Source organism: Amblyomma mixtum, chromosome 10, assembly GCF_055824585.1.
Source record: "Amblyomma mixtum isolate Tamu chromosome 10, ASM5582458v1, whole genome shotgun sequence".
NCBI classification, from domain to species: Eukaryota; Metazoa; Arthropoda; class Arachnida; order Ixodida; family Ixodidae; genus Amblyomma; species Amblyomma mixtum.
The window spans coordinates 136,198,389-136,225,352 of NC_143021.1; the positions used below are offsets into that span (position 1 = coordinate 136,198,389).

General features: G+C 47.0%; 1 pseudogene; it reads right to left on the bottom strand.

The window, feature by feature from the left end:
• Positions 1–22,974, bottom strand: part of LOC149327039 (globin-like) — a 28,016-nt pseudogene extending 5,042 nt beyond the window's left edge.
• Positions 22,975–26,964: the final 3,990 nt, after the last annotated feature.

Genomic DNA, 26,964 nt, shown 5'->3' on the forward strand with positions numbered 1-26,964 from the left:
ATATGCAGTCAACACCGTTCAGAAAAAAATCCCGTGGCGGCCACGATAAGCGTCACGCACTCAGCTTCCTTCCCGCGCCTCTGTGCCCGCTACGCTGCAACCTGCATCGCTCGTTCTGCCGTGCTAGTTGCGCCTGCGAATGGCGGTTGGGTATGTATGTATTACACTCCGCTCTGTTTCACGCGTACCTCGGGGTGTTATGTTTATTGGGCTCCCTGAAACAGCTTCTCCGGTTCTTCGCTCTGCGGTTCCGCGCGCTGCGGGGCTGCGGCAGTTTGTGCTTCTGGTGGTTGCAGCATCGAGGTGTGGCCACAGTGTTGGTCGTTAGCTTCGGGATGGGAAGAGGATGCTGAGTGTGCCGAGACAGCAGTGTGTGTGCAGTCATGCCCACTAGCCAGGCGCTGCGGATGCAAGGTTAATTGAAATAGGTCGCGAAGCCGGAGCTCGAATGCGGTCCAGAACCAAGTGCTAGCGACATCAAATTAGTGGAACTAAAGCGCCAAAATGGAATGAGTGGACAGACAAGACTAGAAGAGGAAAATAATTAGGACATATTTTGTGTTTCAAAAGCATTCAAAAACAAATGCAGTGATTCCTTTTTAAAATGTTTTAGTTGTGTGCATTTTGTTAGAAAGTATAGCGCTTGCTTTGTAAAAGACTTTTATGACAGCGTTCGCTCAGAGCAGCGGCAATGGCAGCGGGTCGATGCCAAGGTTGACGGTGCTCTGATGTCATACCCTTGTCATATCTTTTGACCATTCTGCTTGCTTTTGTTTGAAACTCGATTCTGCTAGCCCTACTTTTTCCTCGTTGCTTGTTGCTCGAGTTCTTGGTGTGCATCGTTGGTGTATGGATTCCGCTTTTCCCTTTTGCCAGCGCTTCTCTGTAGTTTCGTTCGGTTGGGTGCGGTTCTGTCGCTTTTGCCCCAAAAGGGCATCGTCTGTGGCCATGGGGCCCCCGTACGCAAAAAAAGAGGTGTGCGGTTGCACGATGTGCGAGGGATAACCTGTCTGGTGGCCTGAGGCGAGGACGAAGGAAAAAGGCACAACGAGAACTGACTACCTAAAAATAGCGCTGGTGGTCGGCACTCGTCGTGTCTCCTTTCTTCGTTCTCGTGTCGGGTGTCGCGCTGAAGCGTCGCGGCGTTCAGGAGTTTATTTTTCCCGCCAAGCAGCACGTGACGCTGACGTCACGAATATGACGTCACTAAAACACGTGACTTCGACGTCGCATTTTTGTTTTAATTATGACGTCATTTTTTAGTTGTCCACGCATTTCGAAGATGGCGCTGGCTGCGCACCATAAGCCGCCATGTTTTGAACGTATGGGCTTCCTCTTACAAAAATGGATGTCGAGTTTCTTTTGAACATGTATGGGGAGCCTAATGATTCTAAAGGATTTCTATAGAAACTCGTTGTCTATCGAGTCAGCTCATTAAGTAGTCTATTTACTCTGTAACGAGACCTAACTATAAAACTTTGCTCTGTACGCAGTCAACAGAGATTCTTTCGAATTGTTTCCATAAGAGTTCATAATGAGCCAAGTTTTATAGAATTTCTTTCGTGCCTTCACTATACGAACTCGCTCCGTTCGCGGTCAAAACAAATTCAATAGAATTTCCTCCGTAAGACTTCATAATGAGCCGAATTTTATAGATCCTGTTTTGTGCCTTCGCTATATGAACTCGCTCCGTTCACAGTCAAAACAAATTCAATAGAATTTCCTCCGTAACACTTCATAATGAGCCAAATTTTATGGAACTTCTTTCGTGCCTTCACTATACGAACTGGCTCCGTTCGCGATCAAAATAAATTGAATAGAATTTTCTCTGTAAGACTTTATAATGAGCCGAATTTTATAGATCCTGTTTTGTGCCTTCGCTATATGAACTGCCTCCGTTCACAGTCAAAACAAATTGAATAGAATTTCCTCCGTAAGACTTCATAATGAGCGAAATTTTATAGAACTTCTTTCGTGCCTTCACTATACGAACTCGCCCCGTTCACGGTCAAAACAAATTCAAAAGAATTTCCTCCGTAAGACTTTATAATGAGCCGAATTTTATAGATCCTGTTTTGTGCCTTCGCTATATGAACTGCCTCCGTTCACAGTCAAAACAAATTGAATAGAATTTCCTCCGTAAGACTTCATAATGAGCGAAATTTTATAGAACTTCTTTCGTGCCTTCACTATACGAACTCGCCCCGTTCACGGTCAAAACAAATTCAAAAGAATTTCCTCCGTAAGACTTTATAATGAGCCGAATTTTATAGATCCTGTTTTGTGCCTTCGCTATATGAACTCGCTCCGTTCACAGCCAAAACAAATTCAATAGACTTTCCTCCGTAAGACTTCATAATGAGCCAAATTTTATAGAACTTCTTTCGTGCCTTCACTATACGAACTCGCTCCGTTCGCGGTCAAAACAAATTCAATAGAATTTCCTCCGTACGACTTTATAATGAGCCGAATGTTATAGATCCTGTTTTGTGCCTTCGCTATATGAACTCGCTCTGTTCACAGTCAAAACAAATTCAATAGAATTTCCTCCGTAAGACTTCATAATGTGCAAAATTTTATAGAACTTTTTTCGTGCCTTCACTATATGAACTCGCTCCATTCGCAGTCAAAACAAATTCAATAGAATTTCCTCCGTAAGACTTTATAATGAGCCGAATTTTATAGATCCTGTTTTGTGCCTTCGCTATACGAAATCGCTCCGTTCCCAGTCAAAACAAATTCAATAGAATTTCCTCCCTAAGACTTCATAATGAGTAAAATTTTATAGAACTTCTTTCGTGCCTTCACTATATGAACTCGCTCCTTTCGCAGTCAAAACAAATTAATTAGAATTTCCGCCGTAAGACTATAATGAGTCGAATTTTAAAGAGCTTGTTTTGTGCCTTCGCTATATGAACTCGCTTCGTTGGCAGTCAAAACTTCTATAGGAATGGCTCGGTATTTCTTCAAAATGAGTCAAATTTTATAGAGCTTGTTTCGTGTCTTCGCTAAATGAATTCGCTCCTTTCGCAGTCAAAACAGAATCTGTTGCGTTCTCTCGGTAAGACTTGTTGGGCCAAATTTTATAGATATTGTTCGCAGTTTTCACTATATCAATTCGCTCTATAAGACGGTAAAATTTTAAATCAAACTGCACATCAGCAAGCTAGAAATAATTCAACGCAAGCATATACCATTACATTTTCGAAAGTCAGTTCTGAATCGACGACCGATCTCTAGATAAAATTTGGCACCACACAGCGGCAGTGTATTCGTTTGCTTTCTTGAGTAAAAAACAACCTCACCGCCGTTACGATCACTTAAAATCTCCGGAAACTAGATCAACAAAGCATACAAATACCTGTAACGAACATTTTTTTCCTCATTGAAAGGCAAAATATGATCAGCTCTCACTACTGACTAATGAGAATGAATAGGAGTAGCCTTGTACATCGTTGTCATTGCATTCGCCATTTTTCGAGTTCTTGTTGATATGTGTCTGCACCAGTTGTTTCCTATTTTTTTTTCTTTGCCAAAAACATGGGCCTTCTTTCCGTAACGTCCTGTCTATAGCATAAACGCTGCGCACGTGCTCTACCACGAGCAATGTTTGCCGACCAAGCACACGACGCACTGTGGGACAGGACTTCAGTGCAGTATTAGCAGAACCTTTCCAAAACTTCGTTAAGTCCCCTTTCCAGCATCGCAAAAACACCATGGCGTTGCGGCTCGCGAGGGTCGGGAGTTGGGTGCAGCACTGTGGTCTGGCAAAGCTGCGTTTCACCGTTCCGTCGCGACTGCAGCGAGGTGACGGTTCATTTCACCAGCGAAGAAATGGCTTGACAGAGTTGCGCCTAATTCCTTTATCGCCGCAACAACACAAGGCAGAAGCGTGCACAAGAGGCGCGCGACATTTTTCGGACAATATATTTATCCAGCGCTGCACCCGATTTCGGCACCCCCCTCCTCTTAAAAAATATGACCTCAATGGTAAAGACCCCTTCTGCTGTAAAGAGAACCTGACTTCGTGAGTTTTGCAAAAAAGTAAACCTGTAGTTGAGACGGGCAGCCGCTACAATAAACAGGCCCATTATTAAGATTATGTTCCTAACGTGTTTTTTTTATCTTCGCTAGTATCTGTAGACATAAATTAATAAATAATGTTTGTTTTAAGCGCTTCCCAGATTTTGCAATAGACCAGCTATAAGGCCTACATGTCAACTTCACTGTGTGACGAAAATTCCTTTACCATGCTGGCATGGCCCCACCTAGAGTATTTAGTCGTTAGGTGCATATTAACAATATGTTACGTGCAATGCTGGCTTTTCTAGTCCGAGCAGATGTGTGCGCGCTTCATGCGGACGCCTACCGCGAAGTCTGATAGTCGATCCTCGACTCAAGGACGCTGAACCACGGGTTGTCTTCTCAAGCGAGGGAGATGCGTCTAGAACCACGTTGGTAGAAATGCCAGCACTTCTAATTATGAGTCCTGCTGCACAGAATGAATTTCTCACCCCAGAGTTACCGGCTCTCCCAAGGAAACCGAAACTCCCTCCAGGAGCAGCGGCAAAAAATAAAAAATAAGTCACACCGAAGGCAATCCAGTCCAATCCCGAAGTCGTCAGCAGCGGCGCCATGTTCTTTTTGTTGCCGGCTGGCCGGGTGGCGTTTCGGGCGTAGTTTTTTTTGTTGCTGTTGCGCCTTCTGCGGTGCTTTTGTGCTGTGGTTCTTCGAATGTGCTACAAAATTGGTGCGTGACCTGCGCGCTTCGAAAGCCCTTCTGAAGCACCTGAAGTTCTTCTGAAGATTTTGGACGTCGCATTGCGCTCTGCACCACGCCGTGACAATGCCGGCATCAAGGTGGAAGAACGAACGAACGAACGACCTTGTGTGATTGCTTACGAATGTGAGTACAGTTCTTGAAATTATCTTGCAAAATGTTGTACTGGGGTGCGTGAAGTGCTGTAAATGCTGCTGGGTGTTGTCTGACAACTTCGTCGGAGTGCAGTAGAAGTTTGAGTTCGATGCAACAGCTTCCGCAAGTGCGCTGTTTCCACGTGCCCGCTAACCTGTCACACAGCCACGGAAACCGTCGCTTCGCGCCTATAACTTCGTCTCCGCAGCGACGAAGTTGTGACATGGAGTACAGTTGCATGTTTTTACTCTCATGATATCGTTGTGCTCATTATTGCGATGATTTGGACCAACGAGCGGAAAGCACTGTGTTGGAACGACGTATGCTTCTCAGTGGCAGTGGTTCCCGGCGTTTAGGTTTTCGTGTTGTATGTGTGCGTGTGTACAGGGTATAATTCCAAGCTGAACAAAACATGGTCTGCCGAGTCCACATTACCAATGCTCACAGTACTCAGGCAGTTCAGTGCCTAGAGTGGAATGACGATGTAGCTACAACTGCCTAGAGTTGCGCACGTCAAATGCAAGAGGAATGTTGCCGATGAGTTTCGCCGCGAAAATAACTTTTGGTAATCCCTTTCCGGCGTTATTCGCTCATATTGTTTGTGCGCACTGGCTTTGGTTTTTTTTTTGGAATTTCAAGCATACTTCGAACTGGTGCAAAAATGAATTGCACACTTACGGTTTTACCATCGCAAACTGCGCATAATGTTTTCGACTATGCTTTGAAATAATTTTATTTCAAAGGACTTTATGGTGACGCATGCGGTTTCTCCAGAGTTTATCAAAGAGAGAAGTACTGAGACTTTGATTTCGCCGAGATGTTCCCACTTGCACTGTAGTGCCATGCCTTAAAGAGATTTTTTTATATTGTCACGTTGTAGTGACGGCAGTCCAGCGGTCAGGAAGACACCAGAAAGACTTGCAAACGAAGCTCTTTATTTGGGCTGACTTGCGCCCGTAAAAGAACGGAATCACTCGGTGGCGGCGTAAACTACAAGCGTGCTCGTCAATCGTCGAACTACGAATTCCCGCTGCTCGCGGCATCGTTCAATTTAAAGCCGGCAAGGAAACTTCGAGATAACAGGTCGAGATCATCTAGAGTAATCTAGAAACACGTAGGCGAAGCTGTTCATGGCTGTGAACAATCGAGATTAGTGCGGTCGCTTCTCGCGTCACGAACAAAAATGATAACACCCCTTTTCTGCGGCCTTGCGCGAACGAACGGACGCTACAATGATACGTGGCATTACCCCCCTCGCAAAGAAGATCTAAAATGAAAATAAACGCGGAGAACGCGAACTTCGAGTCCTTTAGCGTTCGTAATAAGGTTTAAGGGCAGCGGTAAAAGCTTCAAGTCTGGCTGTGTCGTCGTCGTCGTAGGGGTCGTCGTCGTCGTAGGGGTCGTCGTCGTCGTAGGGGTTGTCGTCGTCGTAGGGGTTGTCGTCGTAAGAGTCGTCGTCGTAGGGGCCGTCGTCGTAGGGGCCGTCGTCGTAGGTGCCGTCGTCGTAGGTGTCGTCGTCGTAGGGGTCGTCGTCGTAGGGGTCGTCGTAGTAGGGGTCGTCGTCGTAGTTGAGGCATAGTCTTGTGTTTTCGTCGATGGACGGTCTTAGTTCTTGCGCTCAGAAGCAACCTCACCTCCAGAGGCTGCTTTATTCAGTTTAACCTTCGGGGGCCGGGGGAGCGTCCGCGCACTGCGTAGCCTCGGCTAGGAGATACATAGCGCGGTGACGATGGCGACGGAGAACGAGATGGGCGGCTCGGCGATGAGTATTCTTCCCGACGCAAGAACTCTTCGATTGCGGCTGGTCGCAGGCCAGGTCGGGGCCGTGGAGCGTCGTAAGAAAATCCTCGGATGCCCATTCTCCTGTATGGGCAGTACCGGAGAATGTCACCGGCTTCTCCGCAGTGGAAGCATAGTTGGCGGCGCTGGTCGGGTGTTCTCGACTCGTCGCGTTTCCTAGGCCATGTGCGACGCTCGTAGGACGGGCGAGTTGGGGCGAGAGGGCGGCGCTCCAGCGCAGCTGGCTAATGGCGATAGGGGCTTAGGTGCCGTCGTCGAGGTGCAGGACGGCGCACTGCTGCGGCGTAAGTCATGGCTGGAGGCTCCAAGAGGCTGCGTGGTAGACTGGAGTCAAGTGCTCCGGTGAATGACTCGAAGGGCTGGCGTCGCGACTTGCTGTGGGTGTCTGGTACATGGAAGGCTCCCCGGCACCTCCACCAGATGTCACGTTGTAGTGACGGCAGTCCAGCGGTCAGGAAGACACCAGAAAGACTTGCAAACGAAGCTCTTTATCTGGGCTGACTTGCGCCCGCAAAATAACTGAATCACTCGGTGGCGGCGTAAGCAACAAGCGTGCTTGTCAATCAGTCGTCGAACTACGAATGCCCGCTGCTCGTGGCATCGTTCAATTTAAAGCCGGCTAGGAAACTTCGAGATAACAGGTCGAGATCATCTAGAGTAATCTAGAAACACGTAGGCGAAGCTGTTCATGGCTGTGAACAATCGAGATTAGTCCGGTCGCTTCTCGCGTCACGAACAAAAATGATAACACCCCTTTTCTGCGGCCTTGCGCGAACGAACGGACGCTACAATGATACGTGGCAATATTGTGTTTTGTTATGTCTGTGGTAATGGTGCTGATTCATTTGCCTGGCTGTAATCTCATTGCTTTTCTGCAGCAACTGGAATACAGCTTTATTGATCTCGCTACCAGAGTGCTAGAGACATCGTGAGTTCCTAATTTATGTAACTGAATGGATTCATTTATATGGATGCAATGGATTATACTGGCTAGCAGTTTAAAATAGTAATGTGACATTGTTAATGCACTTACTATCTTTCTACAACTATTTCAGCAGTATCAATCCAGCATTAGTGGAGCAGGGAAGTGAAAAGTTTTCTAAATGCAGCACGATCAGAATCTATCCCTTTGCTTAACGAGGGGGTCGTCGGCATCACCATCTTGTCAGATGTTTAGTGAGTGCAGTTACTGTGTTTGAGTCGCCATTCCGAGAGACTCAGATGTAGACGCTTTGTGCTACCTGTGAGCTACTGAGGTTGAGTGACAGCTGTTCTAAGTTTTCACTGCACCTAATTTACTTACTGCATTTAATCAGTCACTCGTAAACCACAGAAGAAAGGTGAGTTAAAGTGATTGTCACTGCACTATAGTGGTGATAAATATTTTGTATTAAATGAATACTGGTACAGGCTAATGTAATAGTTATTCATTCTTATGAAATATTGTAGTCTGGTAGCAGTATCAGTAACAGCTGGATGGTGTTTATAGTTCTTTTCGAAGTGTACATGCCATTTATTTCGAAATCATGCTTTCTGCATTGTGCTGTTAGTACTCTTCAAAGCTAGATCACTAGAGTACTACTACTTGTAGATTCTGATCTGATTGATGCCTTTGTTTGAATTAGTGTAAAAGGAGTTGTGTGCTAGGTCTCACTGACTGTTTTTTTTTCTTTGGCCTATACGCAGACATCTGGGTACTTCAGACTGGCAAGCATGGGTGGTGCCTACCTGACACCTCCTTGTCTCTGCGCAAACAAGAATGATGCACCTAATAATCTGCCGGCCATGTCACATCATTGGCTTACTGCAAGTGATCAGCACATTTTATGAATGGAAATGCTCGTATCTATGCAATTGAATTATTGTACTGTGGGATATGCACCATGAAGATCACATCCAAATAATAAATGGAAGTGCCGATATGAACCAACAGTTGCCTTCTTTTGACCAATTTTTATTTTCAGAATAATGCACTCAATTAAAGGTTATTAATTCTAAACAAAATATGTCTATACCAGCATAGTTAGGAAGTCAGATCTGTATCAAGCATTTGCATACTTTAAATGTGATTTGGTTGTTAATATCTCAGCACATTTATCCTCCTTACTATTTGCTACAAAGGAATGAAATAGATTGGTTTTCGAAATATTTGTTTTGTTTCTCCTCTAAACCGAATATAGCTTTTCTTCTCATTTTTCTTTTTGTTCAATTGATTACTGCAGCATATCACAGCTTTCTTTAGCAGTGAATTTTGCAGCCTGCTTATGATGGTCTCTTAGATTGTTGGGAAAGCTGACCATTGTGAATCCAGGCAACACATAAACTCAGCTCAGGAAAGCATATGCATAGGTACAATATTAGTTGCCTGTGGACAGCAGCAGTTGAGTGAAGAAAGGGGGCTGTAACAGATGACATTCACAGCTTATGTTGTCACCTAACAAGGCTTATTGAGCAGCCAACTGTCAAGCATCCTATTCTGGCCACCCTCTATTCCCTATGGTTGGATCAATTTGTACATGTGAAGCAATGTAGGAAAACACAAGTCACGTATATGTAATGAAAGAAACCAGTTCTTTTCTTGGCACAGTCAGAGATTTGATGTATAGCTTTTTTGTGGTTAATAGCAGGTAGTGCAAACCAGTCTGAATTAAAATGCCAACAAAGGCGTGCCCTTGCAGCAAACGGTAATATGCAGGATGGCTATCTGGCTCATTATTGCTCAGTATCAGACATAAAGTACTCCTTGAAATTTGCATCCTCATGGGACGATTTTTAGTCATGTAGAGTAGAAATGAATAATGTACTCTTTGTTTTGTTTTGTCATTCTTGTACTTTGTGTCTTGCTTGAATTAAGAATTTATTCCTGCTCAAAGGAGTACAGACACCTAACTTTTGGGTGCATGTTTTCTGCTTTGTAATGATTTGTAAGGCATGGATTATTATGTGGTATTCTAGTATGCCCGCTAAATAATTTACAGTTGAATTTCTTTCTCATGCTGTTTCAGTTTCAACAGCCGAACGATGACTGTGACATCAAAGTGTGCTTACAGGTCTCGCGAGACATGAAGAAACTGTGATATAATCACTGCTTTGTCCTTTTAATTTGCTACAATGCTAAAGCCAAGCAGGCTCAACAGCCTGAATGACAACAAATGAAGAAGCAGCAATTTGCGGTTTTTTCATGCCTCATGTGACCTATATGGGCACGTTAACGTTACATTCGTTGTTTGGCTGTTGAAGCCGAAACAGCATGAGAGAAAAATTCAATTATAAATTATTTATAGTTTGCAGCTGAATGCCACCCGGTGATCTATGCGTAGTAGTGTCTTCCACATTACTGTGGAGAAGAAAACATGCCACCAAAATTAGGTGCGTGTACTCTTTTAACAAGAGGCAGTTTAATTCTGGACAGTAGATCTCACGTGTCCTCTTCAAAACAATTGTGACTCCTTCATCATGTTCACTCTATTGTGCACGCAATCCTTGAGACAGCTGTAAATTATATTCTTTCAGAATACTACATAAAGGTACACAGTGCTTTCTAACTTTTAATTCTCACAGAATGAACATGCAGCTAGCCTTTTGTTGTGGCTCCGACTAGCATTGTGTCCCTTATGTAGGGCATAAGTGAATAAAATTAAGGCAGGCATATACTCAGAGCTATTGAAGGAAGAAGGCTAGGCAGTATTTGTTTGAGTCGCTACTCCACTGTTTTTTTGTGAAAACATACTCTCTTTGAGGTGTGATCTTTGTTGCACATGTGGCGCAGAAAATGAATCTAAAATTACTTGATTGTCTGAAAATAAAATGTGCTCGTACTGTTCGTGTGCCATGTCTCCTATCAGCTTCATCATAAATGCTGCTAATTACTAAGGCTCGCTTGGAGCTGCAAACGTTCAATTCCATAAGCTACTGTAAAAGTTGCTAAGTGAAATAAAGTTAGTTGATTTTATGTCATGTGCTGTTGCTTTGTATGATTTCTTGCATGCTTACAGCAATCAGTGGTTACATCATATATGTTACATTGTGCATGCTGGGCTTCTATAGGAATGTGGTGGCCAATTAGTTTTTGGAACTCATTACTCAGATCTTATACAGTGTCAAAAGCATCACATTGCAATGAAATAAATGCATTCCAATGGATTTACATTAAATTCATATAACTAGTTTCAAAAGAAAGTTGTTACAGTATTTCTTTTAAAGGATGTTAGCCATGTTCCTATAACAATGTGGTGGCCAATTAGTTATTCAAACACTGTACCCAAATTCTATACAAATTCAAAAGCAGCACATTACAATGAAATAAGTACACTCAAAAGAATTCCTAAACAATTTCTCAAGGAGTTTCTAAAGCAAGTCATTACAGTATTTCTTTTAAATGACATTAACCACATTTCTATAGCAATGCAGTGGCCAATTAGTGATTGAAAGACTGTACCCAAATTCTATAGAGATTCAAAAACAGCACATTACAATGAAATGAGTGCGCTCAAAAGGGTTTCTAAAGAGACTCCTCAAGGAGTTTCTAAAGCAACTCATTGCAGTTTTTCTTTTAAAGGACGTTAGCCGTGTTCCTATAACACTGCGGTTGCCAATTAGTTATTGAAACTCTGGACAAAAACTCCATACAGAACTAAAAGAAACACATTACATTTTAATGAGTAAATTTGAAAGACTTTCTAAAGAATCACAAAAGCAATTTTTGTAAGGGCTATGCAGGCTACGCGACCATAGTACATCTACCTTGGCGGATTTCCCAAGCTGTTGTCGCTTCCGCTGCGAAGTAATGAAGAATACCTGCGCCACGGCTCATTGTCGCCGGGTAGTTCTGGCCATAGCGTGTAATGTCCCCGTCCTGCGCGGACTAGCCTTCCTGAACTACGCCACTTCATTCCCCATGTGACATCTATATCCTCGTTTTATTCTTCTTCCATAGCCCTAAGCGTGCGAAATGTGTTAATACATTGTATTACTGTAAAGCGTGCTCCAACTGAACAGTATGCTACAATGGGCAGCATCCCGCAGCGTCGATAACCGGCCAGAATCGACGACGCCAACGCATGCGAAGTTTGTGCGGAAAGTCGAGCCAGCTTCGCCTTCTCTGCAGCGACGCTCTCCCGTCGCTTGGCTTGAGGAGGAGAAAATGTTGAATGCGAGGGCTGTACTCTTAAAATAAGAAGCAATTTTTTTCGCAGCTATATAACAGCGTAGTATTTCTGCAATGTATTATCATTGCCGCGGCTGCCGGTTGTCGCCGCACAAGCCCACTTGTGGCTTCGGCGCTTCCGTTTTTTTTTGTATGTTCAGATTGTGCTGAACAAAGATTATTATTATTAGACAGTAATTTGGCATGGAATACTCAGATGACTCACATTTGTAAGAAACTCAGAAGTGTTGCATGCTTGTTGTTTAATTTGCGAACTATGATGCCATTTTCTGTTAGAAATTAGTCGCCCAGGCTCTGGGGTATAGTGTCTTGATGTGTTGTTTCTTTAACTGCTCTTTCACATGGAATTGTCCTGTTTATAGGATTTTGAAAAGCATTGCTACAAGCGTTCTCTACTTGCCGCAGGAAAATCTGCCCAACAGTGTCTTTACCGCAGCCGGTTTGCCTTCTTTTGACAATCTTTTTAAACAAATTGTGGTACTGAAATATTTTTGGAATAGCGCATACAGACACATAAATACGAAACCGGTACCGTTGAGACATATTCCTCGCTACCATAAACCGAGAGTGCGCACTCACTACGGCAAAGCAACTAGAAAATATTACGTGCCAGCTACCTTTAACGAATTACCGGATGATTTATTTTCTTTAACCACCCGCAAAAAACGGCGTGTTGCTGTTCAAGCGTTAGAGAATCTTTAACATGTACTAAAATCTTATCAGTGCCTTTTCATTATTGCAATGCATGGGAGACGTCTCTTCTGGTTCTGTACACTTTCTGTTCTACACCAATGGAAACCAGCGGGCGATTACTCAGCAAAAGCATAAGGAGCCTGTGTGGGCATTTTCCACGGGCTTTGATCGTTTTTGTATCGCTGTCACACTCGGTCCATGCTGGATGTGTTTTTATAGAAATCAAAGCATGTGTGATCACATTCACATGCCACGTGAATCATTGGTCGTCGATGATCATGTCCTGACATGATCGTCGTCTTGGTATGAGGCATCGCGTTTATATTTGCTGGTGGTTTTCTTGTATGGCTGCCGTTGCCGTGTATAACGACGCCTGCGTACATGAGCCTTATGAAGTATGCTAATCATGACACATGATATGTGATCGCGACAAGCGTGTGATGTCATGACTCATAACATAGCTGACATCACCTACAGGTGACGCCACCAAGCCGGAAGTGACGTTACTAAACAGCAAAATACGCCCAGAAGTTAGCCTTTGAGCCATGAGTAGCCACAGGAAGTGTCGCCGCCAAGCCGGAAGTGACGCCAACAAACCATGAGTGGCGCAGTGAAGCTACGCTGTCGAACCAGTTTAGACGTTATGGAACTGGAACTGTTGCGACGACCGTTCGGCGAGTGCCCTGTGGCATCGAAAGAAAGCCTGAACATTGTCCGGCGTCCGTTAATTTTAACGCGATAGCAGAACGAACCACGTAGAGGCGTTGCCAGAATTAATCCGGTTGTGTGACGTCACTTCCGGTCACACTTCCAGTTTAGTTCGGTCACTTCCTGGTTGGTCACAATATTATGCGACTTCACACTCGCTCAGCATGAGAAGTTATGATACGCTTGTAACAGCCAGGCATCACGTGTCACGTTAGTACTTCATGAAAGACGCACACACCTCTTAACAACGCCAATACAATGGCTTCCATGCACGCAGATTAAGAGATATAAATGAATCATTTTGATTCTTGCCTTTACGTGATGTCTCTCCCATACCTTTTTTTTGTATTGTGGAAAAATTGCTTCGAAGGAGTCAAAAATAAATAACTATATATTTCAAAAATATTCCTTTTTATGCCGCTCCTAGAAAAATGCGCTTTTTATTTTTAGGTAGGTAGGTCAACAATTCTATTGATTCATGAGAGAATAAAGTGAGAGGCAGAAGGGGGAGGAGGAAGCAGAACAACGTAGGGCCCTCGCGGTGCTCTAGATGTCGGGCACTTTTATGATTCGGCGAAATGTCGGCAATTCAGACAGATTTTTAGTACCCAATTCACATTACAGGTATTCTACCTGCGCTAGCCAAGCGCCAGGAGACCGCCGTAGCAAAAGACGCGAGGCTGACTCCATCGTCCGCCCTCGCGGTGCATGCGCCTAGCGTCGCCAATTATTGGCGGTGGGCTTCGCGGAGCGTGGCGGCCACGCTGCAGGATCTTCCCCTTAATAGTGGACCGTAGTGTGCAATGCATCATGTGCACTGCAATATTGCTTAGTATCACTTCAGGTCTTGGGCCTGGAGAGTGCATCTGATGCGAGGTTGCGAATAACGGCTGTTCCTTAAGGGTAACTGAAGAGATTCCAAGAGAAGGCAAGCGTAGCAAAGGGCGGCAGGAATTTAGGGGGGGGGGGGGGGGCAGATGAGATTAAAAAGTTTAGGAGTACGTTGGCCGCTGCAGGCAAAGAACAGTGCTAATTCGAGAGACATTGGAGAGACCTTTGCGCTGAAGTAGGCCTAGTCAGGCCGATGATGACGAGGCTTCCAGACTGAAGCAGGGTCAAGAAAACCTCCAACGAGACGAAAAGTCCCAATTATGTATGTTCCTTAGTAAGTAAAAAAATTTCGACAATCCTCAGAAAAGTACCTAAACGGTTGTGAATTAATTCCTTGAGGCTACCTTGAAATCCTTCTTGTCTGCACGAAAAAAAAAATGCTGCAGCGCCTCGTACCAATTTTCTGAAGGAACTAATAAATATTTCCACTGAGCCAGGCAAAACATCCTTGGCGGGCAAAAATTACACCCCATTAAAGGATTAGGGTGGATTTTCAAAATGGAATTCTCTAGAGGGCAAGCGAGTTCATCCACATCTGGGCATACATCCGGTAGATTCGTGTTTAGTGTGTAAGTGGTTGTTATCCACCGGAACCAGGTAACCTTGCGGACCTTGCAAGGCGCCGAGTTGAATGTTATACAACTGGGCTGCAGAGTTCGCGCTCTTGTCATGCACAATGCGTGTACATAGGCTCAAGGTTTTCCAGGTCCGCTAGGGCTACCTTGGTGAAGCTTGTTGCTTGGGTGCAAGTTCTGTATGCATTTTTGCTGTGTATGTGTCATATATGCCATTATTGGTAGAAAGCCACAGCTTACAAGATCGGTGACATGGAGGGTAAGATACTGCGATTATTATCCTGGGCGACGGTGTAAGATATTGTCACGTGCTACGCATGGGCCCTGAGGAACAAAGAAGATGTGCGCAAGCTGGAAGAAAACGAGGAAGTCCAGTGTCCTGCCGCCGGCGCACCAAGCTCTGCTCGACCTGTCTTGTAAATAGTATTTGTAAATAGTATTGGAGGTGCTGGGTACCGATCACCACGGACCCCTCTCGAAACCGCTGAAGCCGAAGAATCGCCGGATTGCCACCGTTGCCCGTGCAAATACCCAAGGAAGCCGACGCACGTCCGACCGGCGCAGCGACGCCCGCTTGCAGCACTACCGTGAGCCGCGGACGTTTTCCGGGAAGGCTGGCGAAGACGTGGATGATTGGCTCACCAATTGCAAGCGGGTTAGCAAATACAACGGCTGGAATGCCACTCTTCAGCTGGCCAATGTCGTTTTCTTTCTCGATGGTACCGCGCTAACTAGGTTCGAAAACCATGAGGCATCGATAACGAGTTGGGACCGCTTCATGGAAGAGCTCCGCAGCTGCTTCGGAGATACCGTTGCCAAACGAAAATGCGCTGAGCAGTCTTTGCTTCAGAGAGCGCAAGTGCCTGTAGAGACCTGCACGACTTACATAGAAGAGGTCTTGAAGCTGTGCAAAGTCGTCAATCCCAGTATGTCCGACGAAGATCGCGTTGGCCATCTCCTTAAAGGCATCGCAGAGGACGTCTACAGCTTTCTTATCAGTAAAGAAAATTTAGACTCGCCCACGGATATCCTCAAGCACTGCCGCACCATTGAAGCTATAAAGCTGCGTCGAATTACTCCCAAGTTCGGCCGCCTGCCTAACGTCACCACCGTCGCCAGCGTGGATTTCCACGAGCCTGTGAATGCTGCGACTCTCCCGGACGTCATTCGTCAAATAGTGCGTGACGAACTCTCCCGGCATCAAGATCTTGGGCGCCGCAGTGAAGTCCCGTATGAGAGCTGCTCTCTGCAGGCGGCTCCCGCCTACCGCTCCTCCCCTTGGAGTTTGTCCAGTAAGGCCCCTGCCAGTGCTACTCGCATTGATTACAGCGACGCTCCCCGGACCACCCGCCCCGGCCCCAGTGCGCCAGCTCGTCCGCAACGCCACCTGCGGCGGCCGGAGTACGATGGCCGCATCGACACTGGCTGCGAGGAGTGTTATCCCGAGTGCCCCCGCGACCCACCACTTTGTTACCGCTGTGGTCTGATCGGTCACATATCTAGATTCTGCCGTCGCCGGGGCCAGTTTTCCCGCTCCCAGCGCCAATGGTCGTACCCTCTCCCGAGTTTCAATGCGCCTGTTCATGACCGTGTCTTCACATCGCCTCAGCGCCCATCCAGTTACGCGCCACCACGGAACGATTCCCCTGCCTCTGACCGAAGTCTGACTCCACCTCCGCACCGCTCTCGCCGCTCGCCTTCTCCCCAACGTCGTTCCCCACTGTCACCGGGAAACTAGCGTGTGCGGCCGATGGAGGTGCGCTCGCCGGATCATCGATAGTGCCAATTCCTCTGCCCATTGTTATGTTAAGGAACCGCCATGAAGTGTTAGTGGACGGTATTTGCGTCATGGCCTTAGTGGACACTGGTGCCACGGTGTCAGTGATGAGTTCAACTTTCAAGAACCGTCTGGGTCGTAAAATAATGTTCGCTTGGGATCGTGCAGTTATATTCCGGGGTGTAGGGGGAGAATCATTGGTTCCGATTGGTATTTGTTTTGTGAATGTAGTGATCGCTGGCCAAATGTTCCGAACTGAATTCACGGTGCTCCCTCGTTCTACGCATGACATCATCCTTGGTATTGACTTTTTGCACCAGTGCGGCGCTACGCTCGACTTCCGCAGTGGTGGCATATGATTAAGTCCTGGCCTTCGGTCAGCTCTCATAGAAGACTCGCCAGGGGTTGCCCCAGTGTTTTCTGTCTCTGAAGATACCGTCGTTCCAGCTATGTCTGCCATATTCGTTCCCGTTGTGTCCTCGAGCACTATTTCTGATGCCTTCGATGCTGTGGTGGAACCTTGTTCCCTTAACTGCGCAAAGAAAAGTGTACTAGTACCCCGCAGCGTCGTACGTGTGACAAAGGGCCATGCCACTCTTTGGACTGTCAAACATTCCAACGAACTTGCAGTATTGCCATGTGGTTTAAAACTTGCTGGCTTTGAAGAACGTTTTTCTGTACCAGTTGCCGCGATCACTGACAACGTGTCTCGTCCAACTAGACGCCGCGATCTGAGCGACTCTCAATTCCTAGGCTTGGTCAACAAATCCCTACCCACTACCGACCGCCAGGTACTAGTGGCCGTTCTTATGAAGCATGCGGACGTGTTTGACTTCGGTCGCGACCAACCACTGCCGATTCCAGCTTCTCGTACCCATCACATGATCAATACTGGATCTGCACAACCGATTCGACAGAAGCCATACCGCGTCTCGCCTTCCGAACGTCAGATAATCGATGAACAAGTCCGTGACATGTTGCACCGCGGCATCATTCAGGAATCTTCAAGCCCGTGGGCTGCTCCAGTGATCCTCGTCAAAAAGAAAGATGGCACTTGGTGATTTTGTGTCGACTACCGCCGGCTTAACACTGTCCCAAAGAAGGATGTTTATCCAGTTCCACGCGTTGATGATGCCATTGACTGCCTCCACTCAGCCTCCTACTTTTCCTCGGTGGATCTACGGTCCGGATACTGGCAGATCCCGATGCGTCCGCAAGACAAAGATAAGACGGCATTCGTGACACCTGACGGGGTTTATGAATTTAATGTTATGCCATTCGGCCTTTGCAACGCTCCTGCCACTTTTGAATGATTTATGGATACGCTTTTACGTGGCCTGAAGTGGCAAGTTTGCATGTGTTATCTGGACGATGTTGTTATTTTTCGAAGGACCTTCGCGAACATAACAGCCGCTTAGCCATTGTCCTAGACTGCATAGAGAGAGCGGGCCTCGTGCTGAGCTCCAAGAAGTGTCGCTTCGGTGAACGCCAAATTTTTTGTGCTTGGTCATCTCGTTGACAAGGATGGCGTCAGGCCCGACCCGCAGAAGGTTGAAGCTGTAAGCAGTGTCAAAGAGCCCAAATCAGTGAAAGAGCTCAGGAGTTTTCTAGGACTTTGCTCATATTTTCGGCGTTTCGTTCCCAAGTTTTCTGATTTAGCCTACCCGCTTACAAGTCTCCTGCAGAAAGACGCTCCTTTCCACTGGACTCCCGAATGCGACTCCGCGTTTCGGCAGCTCAAGTTTCTCCTCACCTCGCGGCCAATATTGCGTCATTTCTGCACGACAGCACCCACTGAACTCCACACTGACGCCAGCGGCATCGGCGTGGGTGCTGTGCTTATCCAACGCCATGAGGGCAATCAACACGTTGTCGCTTATGCAAGTCGCACCCTCAGCAAGTCGGAACGCAATTACACTGTAACAGAGCAAGAGTGTCTCGCCGTTGTTTTCGGCGTACAACGGTTTCGTTCGTACCTTTAAGGACGTGCTTTTACAGTCGTCACAGACCATCATTCGCTGTGCTGGCTTGTGAATCTACGCGACCCCTGCGGTCGGTTGGCCCGCTGGGCGTTACGCCTCCAAGGGTTTAACTTTAAAGTGTCTTACAAAAGTGGCCGCCAACACACCGACGCCGATTGCCTCTCACGGCTGCTGCTCACGGTTACTACTTTCGAAGATGAAAACTTCGACGACTATCTCGTTGCCATTTCCCAAGAGTTTCCAGATCTTGGTACTTTCCAGACGGAACAAAGCAAGGATCAGCACTTGGCGCCGTTTTTTGCCGAAGCCCGTGACCCGACATCCGCAAGCCCTTTCTGCATTCGCAACGGTTTACTCTGTAGAACGAATTACTCGCCTGGAGGTGCGCGCTTTCTCATCGTCGTTCCAGCTTCTCTGTACTCCTCTGTTCTGCACGCAATGCATGATGACGTCACGGCTGGGCACTTGGGGTTTGCCAGGACCCTTAACCGCATCAAAGAGCGTCTTTACTGGCCAAAAATGCGTCACATGGTTCAGCGCTACGTGGCCACCTGCGTGCGGTTTCAGCGGTTCAAGCTTCCCACAACTTCTTCGCCTGGACGCCTGCATCCTGTGCCACCTCCAAGCACACCATATGAACAAGTTGGTCTCCATCTGCTCGGCCCGTTTCCCCGCTCGTCCAACGGTAACCGCTGGGTCATCGTGTGCGTTGATCACCTCACCCGTTACTGTGAAACCGCCGCCCTTCCTTGTGCCACCGCTGCAGAAGTCTCGCTCTTTCTTCTTCATGCTGTCATCCTCCGGCATGGACCTCCTCGAGTTATTATCAGTGCCCGCGGTCGCCAGTTTACGGCAGACGTTGTGGAAGAGCTTCTGCGTCTTTGTTCATGCCATTTTCGCCACTCGACGCCGTACCACCCCCAGACGAATGGACTGGTTGAACGCACTAATCGGACACTTACGAACATGCTTGCCATGTATGTCCATTCCCGCCATAAGAACTGGGACGACGTGCATCCATTCATTACATACGCCTATAACATGTCGGGGCATGAAATAACTGGTTACAGCCCATTCTTCCGTCTTGATGCCCGTCCGCCTCGAAGCTCCCTCGACACCATCTTACCTTTCTCTCTCGACACCGAGCCTTCTATTGCCACACTCTATGTCGCGCTGAAGAAGCCCGTCGGATTGCCCGTATACGCACCTTGTCGTCGCAGGATCGCTCTAAGCAGCGTTATGACCACCGGCGCAAGGATGTCTGCTACCTGCCCGGTGACGTTGTATGGTTGTGGACGCCTCTACGCAAGCGTGGTTTATCACAAAAGCTGCTGTCCCACTACAAAGGCCCGCTCATCGTTGTTGCTCGCTTCAATGACCTCAACTATGTCATCTCTCCCCAATCAACGCAAGGACGCCGCTCAAGGAAAACCCAAGTCGTGCATGTCGCACGGCTAAAGCCCTTCCACTCTCGGGACCCAGACTGATTGACTGGCCCAGAGGGCTTCGTCTGCGAACGGGGAAATGTCACGTGCTACGCATGGGCCCTGAGGAACAAAGAAGATGTGCGCAAGCTGGAAGAAAACGAGGAAGTCCAGTGTCCTGCCGCCGGCGCACTAAGCTCTGCTCGACCTGTCTTGTAAATAGTATTTGTAAATAGAACCTGTAACAATATATAGGTGAGGACAATGTGCGGGCTGCGCGCTTGCCGCAAGCGACCAGATAAAGTACCAGCCGCGTCATCCGAACCGAGCCGCTGATCGCAGCGGCAGTGTCGATGAAGTGAGCAAACTTCGCCCGAAGAAAGAAAGCATAGATGAACTATCTCGTTGCGATACCAACCATACAGATATCGCACGGCTCGTTTACGTCCCAAAAGCCGTTCGCATGGCATGAACTGTTCCTTGCGCTGCCATCAGCAGCATCGCCATGGCACTTTAAGCAACCTGTGTGCGGTCCACGGTGGTGCGGTTTTAAGCCAGTGGCTGCATTTGTTTTTCAGTCCCGGACTGTCCGGGACTACTTGCGGACTCGAGTCCGGTATTTGTTTTTCTCGGGCAGCCCGAAAGCTCCGCCCACCTGCCTGCATCGCCATAGCAACGCGTTCGTTTTTAGCCTATGGCAGTCCGCGGGCTGCTTGGGGCTGCTGAGAAGGCAGCAGACGATAGCTGCGCGCCGCGCTGGCAGCCATATTGAGTTAGACTCCGTGTGCATTTCGAGTACTTTTCGTGTTCCTGGAGGTCGACATCATGCGTTAAACCTTCACATGAGCTCCGTAGCCGATCTCTGAGCCATCGCAAGACTTTTTGTTCTTGCATCTTCGTTTATTTTCTTGAATTCCACCGCACACGGACGCGCGTTCGGAGCTGCGAGCGCGTATTGTTTGCTCGTGTCGTCAAGAGGTTCTCGTTCGCTTGTCTTGCGACATGCTGTCTGTACGCTTACCTGAAAGCATCGCAGGTGAACCACTCGTATACTGGAGCAGCTATAGAGCTTGTTGTCAACATTTTTGCGAAGGCTTTCGTCTATCTGCCTATCCGCAACGAGTTGGGCTACTTTGTGCGAACTTCGCCGCAAGCAGTAGCGGCGAGCATACCTCCGAAGCTGAGTTGTGTAATGCACCTACGCTAAGCTGACCGTACAGTCTTTAAATCGACTCAGTACCATGATCGAGCGCTCGGCGTTGCTTCGGCGTCGTGGTGCCCGTGGCTTGCATCATCTGCTAGCAGATGACAGCGTCCTTGTACGGTAACCGAGGGGGAGCCCGGCTCTGGCGCCGAGTTCGAAAGCAGCCTATGGCAAGTAGGTCATGTGACCATGACGCTTTTCCTGTCCGAGCGGAAGCCGAGACCTGCCAGCAAGTAGTCCGGGACCGAAAAACAAATGCGGCCAGTGCTTCCCCAGCGGCATGGTTGTGGTCGCTAAACTGCAGCAATGGGCCGCAAGTACTTTGTTAAAAACCGCAAGTGGCTTTCAGTGCAATCACCGTGTTTTATTTTTAATGTTTTGCTTAAACCACTGAAATCGCTACTTACCGAGCGACAATGAGCAAACGATCTCGTAAACTGTACAATGTAACTGTTCTGATCGCATACATTGTTAGCAATAGCTCCTGATCACGAAAGAAAGTCTTTCGGGGTTGCCGTTCCCAAGTATCAGCCAGTAACATGTCAGCGATTTTATTGCCTTTTTTAAGTATCAGAAAAAATACTTATATGCAGTGCGACGAGTTAGTGGCATGGGTTGGAAAGGCAAGACCAGCAAAATTCACTAACGAAAAAGTGGCGCGCAATAAAATGTGGTACGAAGTGGTGTGAAGGGGGCACAACGGCGTAGTGTGAAAGGTGTGGTGTGAAGGGCCACACCGGCCGTTTCGTTTGTTATTCGTAGCTAGTCGAAATCTCGCAGGGTTCTCCTTCAGAGGGAAAATTGACTCCATGCACTACGAAACATCAGGCGATTTTATAAAGGTCTGAACGCATGCTCGTCCTTCTCACGCATTTTTCGCAAAAGCATTTGGGCGAACTATGTTGAACAAGTTTTTGGAAGTAGAAACGGCTTCAAGTCCTCGAGAAATATTCGGAATCTGCGCCATGATAGAGCGGCACGAGGAACACAGTTGTCTTTGCGCTCTACTGCGCGATAAAATGTTTCTCTTCACCCTCTATAGTTGCAGTTTAAAGGTGTTCCGTAGACCTATCGACGCCATATATTCTGCCCTTATGAACCATTTAGTATTAAATAACCAAAGCAACAAATTACTTCATCTTTCAAGTTTAGTTTCAGTGGCTTCAATAACACCATCTCCCAACTGCACGGCTCCTTTCTGGCATTGTTTTGCTGGCCGGAACTTCAAGTTCTAATGTGTTGCTTTTCTACTCTATGCTACGCGTGGTCGCTTCAAAAGTGTCCAACTCCACATAGTAGTGTCGGATGCCCAGACTCGCACAGTAACTGGAGCCGAATGTATTACTCACCGTGAGGAACTTTTCCCAGGCCTCGACAGCAGCTGGCGTCATGTGCCGTTCATCTGTGGACTGCAGCGTATCGACCAGACACTGGCCCATCACCTCGAAGTGGAGCGGCTTGACCCCCTTACGACGCAGGTGTTCGGCCGCGTTGCGCCGCACCAGTATCTCGAAGGTGGCCGGGTCGCACAAGCTCTCCACCATGGAGGTGATGTGGTATCCGATGGAGCACCCGTGCGCCCTGAACGTTGGGTCTTCCTTGAGCGCCTCCACTGTCTTGCCGCGGAAGGGCTTGAACAGTTGAATGTACTCGGGGTGCTTGAGGAACATGGAGAGGAAAAGGAGGGCGCCGTACTCGGGGTTCTCCCTACTGAATTTGCGCCACGTCTGTTGGACGAGCTGCACCTCGCTTTCCGTCTACCCTGTGAGCTCGTCCGGCAACTCGCCAGTCTTGCGGTGGATGTTGCCCATGCGCTCCTCGACGGCTTTACGTGGAGAAAATATAAAGCCGCTGAGACTGCTGGCATGGACTGTGCGGTGCGACAAGAAGAGCGTGGTTGAGAACACCGATTAGGGCTTCTTCGTCTTCTTCTTCTTCTTCTGGATAAAGCGCGCGGCTAGGAATGCATGTTCGCACCAGAAACGTTTAGGATTATTTGATCTGCCTAAGAAAGAAGGCACTCTCTGTTCAGTATAGGAGCAGGTATACCGTCGTTCTGTATTCACTGTGAGTATCATACATGAGGCAGCCTGTCAGCACGTTTCGCTGGAATGATAGGAGATAGATACGCGTAGTTTCCTTTCTGTAATTGCCGAAAACCAGAAGCTGAAACTACGTCAGGATTATTTGTAATGCCAGGAAATTTATATACTTTAATTTCCGAAGACAAACCCAAGTTCTTAGTGCATGGTCTTGTACAAGTCATTACTTTCCATAAGAACAAAGCATATTATAAGCAACAGCTTAGATAACACTTAGTTTTATGCGAATAAGAAATTTGCGTGTTATTCACGTTGCCTCTTTAGGTGGATTTGGTTCATATCGAAAAGAAGCTGCTCAATATTTCTTACACTAATAGCAAGCATACGTGGTTTTGCGAGTTATGATCTTATCCATATACAACGTGAGCAGAAGAAAAAGAAAAAGTTAGGCTGGGCGATTGTCATCCAAATGCACTGAAAATTTTTGCTAATACTTCCATGATATATTTTTTTTATTTACGCCTTAGGGCAATATCTTGTAATTGCCTTTTTATTTTCGAAATTTTTTTCTGTCATATCCGGTTTCTTCACCACAAAATTCCTCTCTGACCTTGAAATCCATATAATACATTTGGCGCGCAGTGGAAAACGCCAATGCGCTGGAAAAGTCCAAAGTGCTCAATACTCAATACATCAATACATCAATACTCTGTCAGAGAGAACTAGCGCTATATCAACAGAACAAGCAACCTTCCAAGGCCTCGTTACTACCAAATTTGCAGAGATAGATATTCGCTTTGCAACACTAGAGGGACAGGTATCCCAAATAGCCACCTGCATGCAGCAAATAATGGATAGGCTTACAACTATCGAGGCCCGCCTACCCCCCATCTTGGATCTGTCCACGACGCCTCAAACATCTATAACCCAACATGGCACCACGCCAAAAATTTTAAATTTGGCAATGGAACTGCAGAGGCTTCCGCCGTAAGCGGGCCCACTTGCAGCTCCACATCCAACAAGCACCGTCTGTTCCAACCCCAGACGTGATTGCATTGCAAGAAGCTAGCGACAGGGCTACACTGCCAGGCTATAAAGCATATCTGCCACCTCATTATGATACTAGTAACGCAGCCGGCTCCTTCACAGCCACTCTGGTGCATAGAAATATCACCGCAATTCAACATTTTATAAATGGTTCGGAAGAAGATTACACCCTACTTGAAATAGTACCAAGGCAAAAAGGAGACTCAAATCTCTTCATCCTTAATGTATACAACCCGCCCAGAAACAAAGGCAATGGACTCCCACACTTGTTGATAAACACAGTAAAGCTGGCTGCTGGGGCTCAACTAATAATTGTGGGAGACTTCAACGCTCAACACCCAGCATGGGGATATACCAAAGCAACTCCGAAAGGGAACCTGCTCTGGCAAATCATACAGTCACTAGGGCTCACAACGCTAAACAACCCGAGCGACCACACACGCATGGGTAACAGTGTATGTGTAGACACATCTCCAGACTTATCCCTCTCTAAAAACGTCAAGGACGCAAAGTGGGTCAACACCGGGCAAAACCTTGGTAGTGATCACTTCAACCTTAGCATCACCTTCCCCACGACAAAACTTAAAAACAAAGCAAAAGAAATACGAACCACGGATTGGGACAAGTTCAGGCAACTTCGCGACAAAACAGCTCCAAAGGAGATCTCTAACCTTAGCGACTGGGTTATCTCCCTGAATGAGGATGTCAGCTCCACTAGCGTTGTGGTGCCAGTTGAGAAGGAGGAGCAGATTGCAGACTCAAAGCTGTTACACCTGTGGCAGGCACAAAAAGGCCTCCAAAAACGCTGGAAGAAGCAAAAACACAACAAGCGACTACGCAAAAAGATCGCTGAAATCGAGAGGCGAATGGAGGAACACACACTTACTCTCCAAACACAACAATGGAACCAAATATGTGAAAGCGTCAATGGACAGCTCGGAAATAAGAAGACATGGCATCTTCTAAGACACCTGCTCGACCCAGAACAAACACGTCCCGTGCAACAAAGTCAACTATACAGACTCATGCATAAATATGAGGGCACAACTGAAGACCTAATCAAAGAGCTAGCAGAACGTTATCTAAACACGGATGATGGTACCACACAACCACCCTACTGGGGGACTCCTAATCCAAATTTAGACGCGGACATCACAGACGCAGAGGTCTGGTACGCAATTGGAAAACTGCGGACAACATCTGCGGCAGGACCAGACAAAGTAACAAATAAGACTCTCAGGAACTTAGACGCAACGTCGATCGCGGCGGTTACAGACCTTATGAACAAATACTGGCATGCAGGCAACATACCACCAGAGTGGAAACACGCGAAAATCACTTTTATTCCTAAAGCGGGTAAGAAACTCAGCACTGAGAATCTACGCCCAATTTCATTAACATCATGCCTAGGCAAACTCATGGAGCATGTCATCCTCAATAGGCTCCAAAACTATGCGGAGGACATGAACCTCCTACCTGAAACAATGTTAGGATTCAGGGCCCAACTATCTACCAAGGACATACTCTTGCAGCTTAACAAGGACATAATTGAAGCTGACGAGGGAACAGGAACGAAAGCAATATTGGGTTTAGACCTTGTTAAAGCTTTCGACAACGTCACCCACAAAGCCATTTTGACAAGCTTGTCAGAAATCAACCCCGGAGAAAGGACGTACAACTACATCCGATCCTTCCTCACTAACAGAACAGCAGTGATAACGGTCGGAACAATAGAGTCTGCCCCAATCACACTAGGAAGTAAAGGAACGCCACAGGGCTCCGTCCTGTCCCCTTTCCTTTTTAACCTCTCCCTCATCAAAATTCCCCCCAAACTGGCACAAATACCAGACCTACATCACACGTTCTATGCAGATGACATCACACTTTGGGTAACCAAAGGATGCGAAGGCTACATAGAAGACACACTCCAAGCAGCAGTGGACATCATTGAGGCATGCGCATGGGAATCCGGCCTCACTTGTTCTGAGCAAAAATCTGAACTCTTCGTGATCCGTCGTAAACAAAGAGGTAGGCGTACCACGACATCCCCCCCGCAAATAAACGTCTATGTTAATGGACGATCTGTCAAAGAGGTACAGACCATGAGAATACTGGGGTTGTATTTACAAACAAATGGAAAGAATACTGACACACTCACTAAGCTAAAACGCAAGGTAAAAGCGACGGCGCGATTAATCCGCCGCATAGCTAACCGCAGACAAGGGGTGAGGGAAAGAGATTTATGCCGCCTAGTGCAGGCCTTTGCGCTAAGCAGGATACTCTATGCCACCCCTTATCTCAAATTTTCGAAAGCAGAAAAGGACAAATTGGATAGCATGATACGGCAGGCCTATAAGGCTGCGTTAGGACTCCCACTAAATGCCTCAACCGAAAGGCTTATGAGGTTAGGAATACATAACACCTACAATGAACTGAAAGAAGCCCATTTAATGGCTCAAACAGCGCGATTAGCCAATTCCAGAACTGGCAGGAGTATTCTTACCAGGCTCGGAATTAACTTTCAACCTACGAATAACGATGCTAAAGTAGACTTACCCCGCGACTATAGGACGGCCCTACTAATCAAACCACTCCCCAAAAACATGCACCCCTTACACCATGAGGGTAGAAGACAAGCACGAGCCAAAGCCTTTCATAAGAAATACAGACAGTGCGCTGCAACACTTTATGTAGATGCGGCAGAATACAAAAATACCAATGCCTTTGCAATTGTGGTTG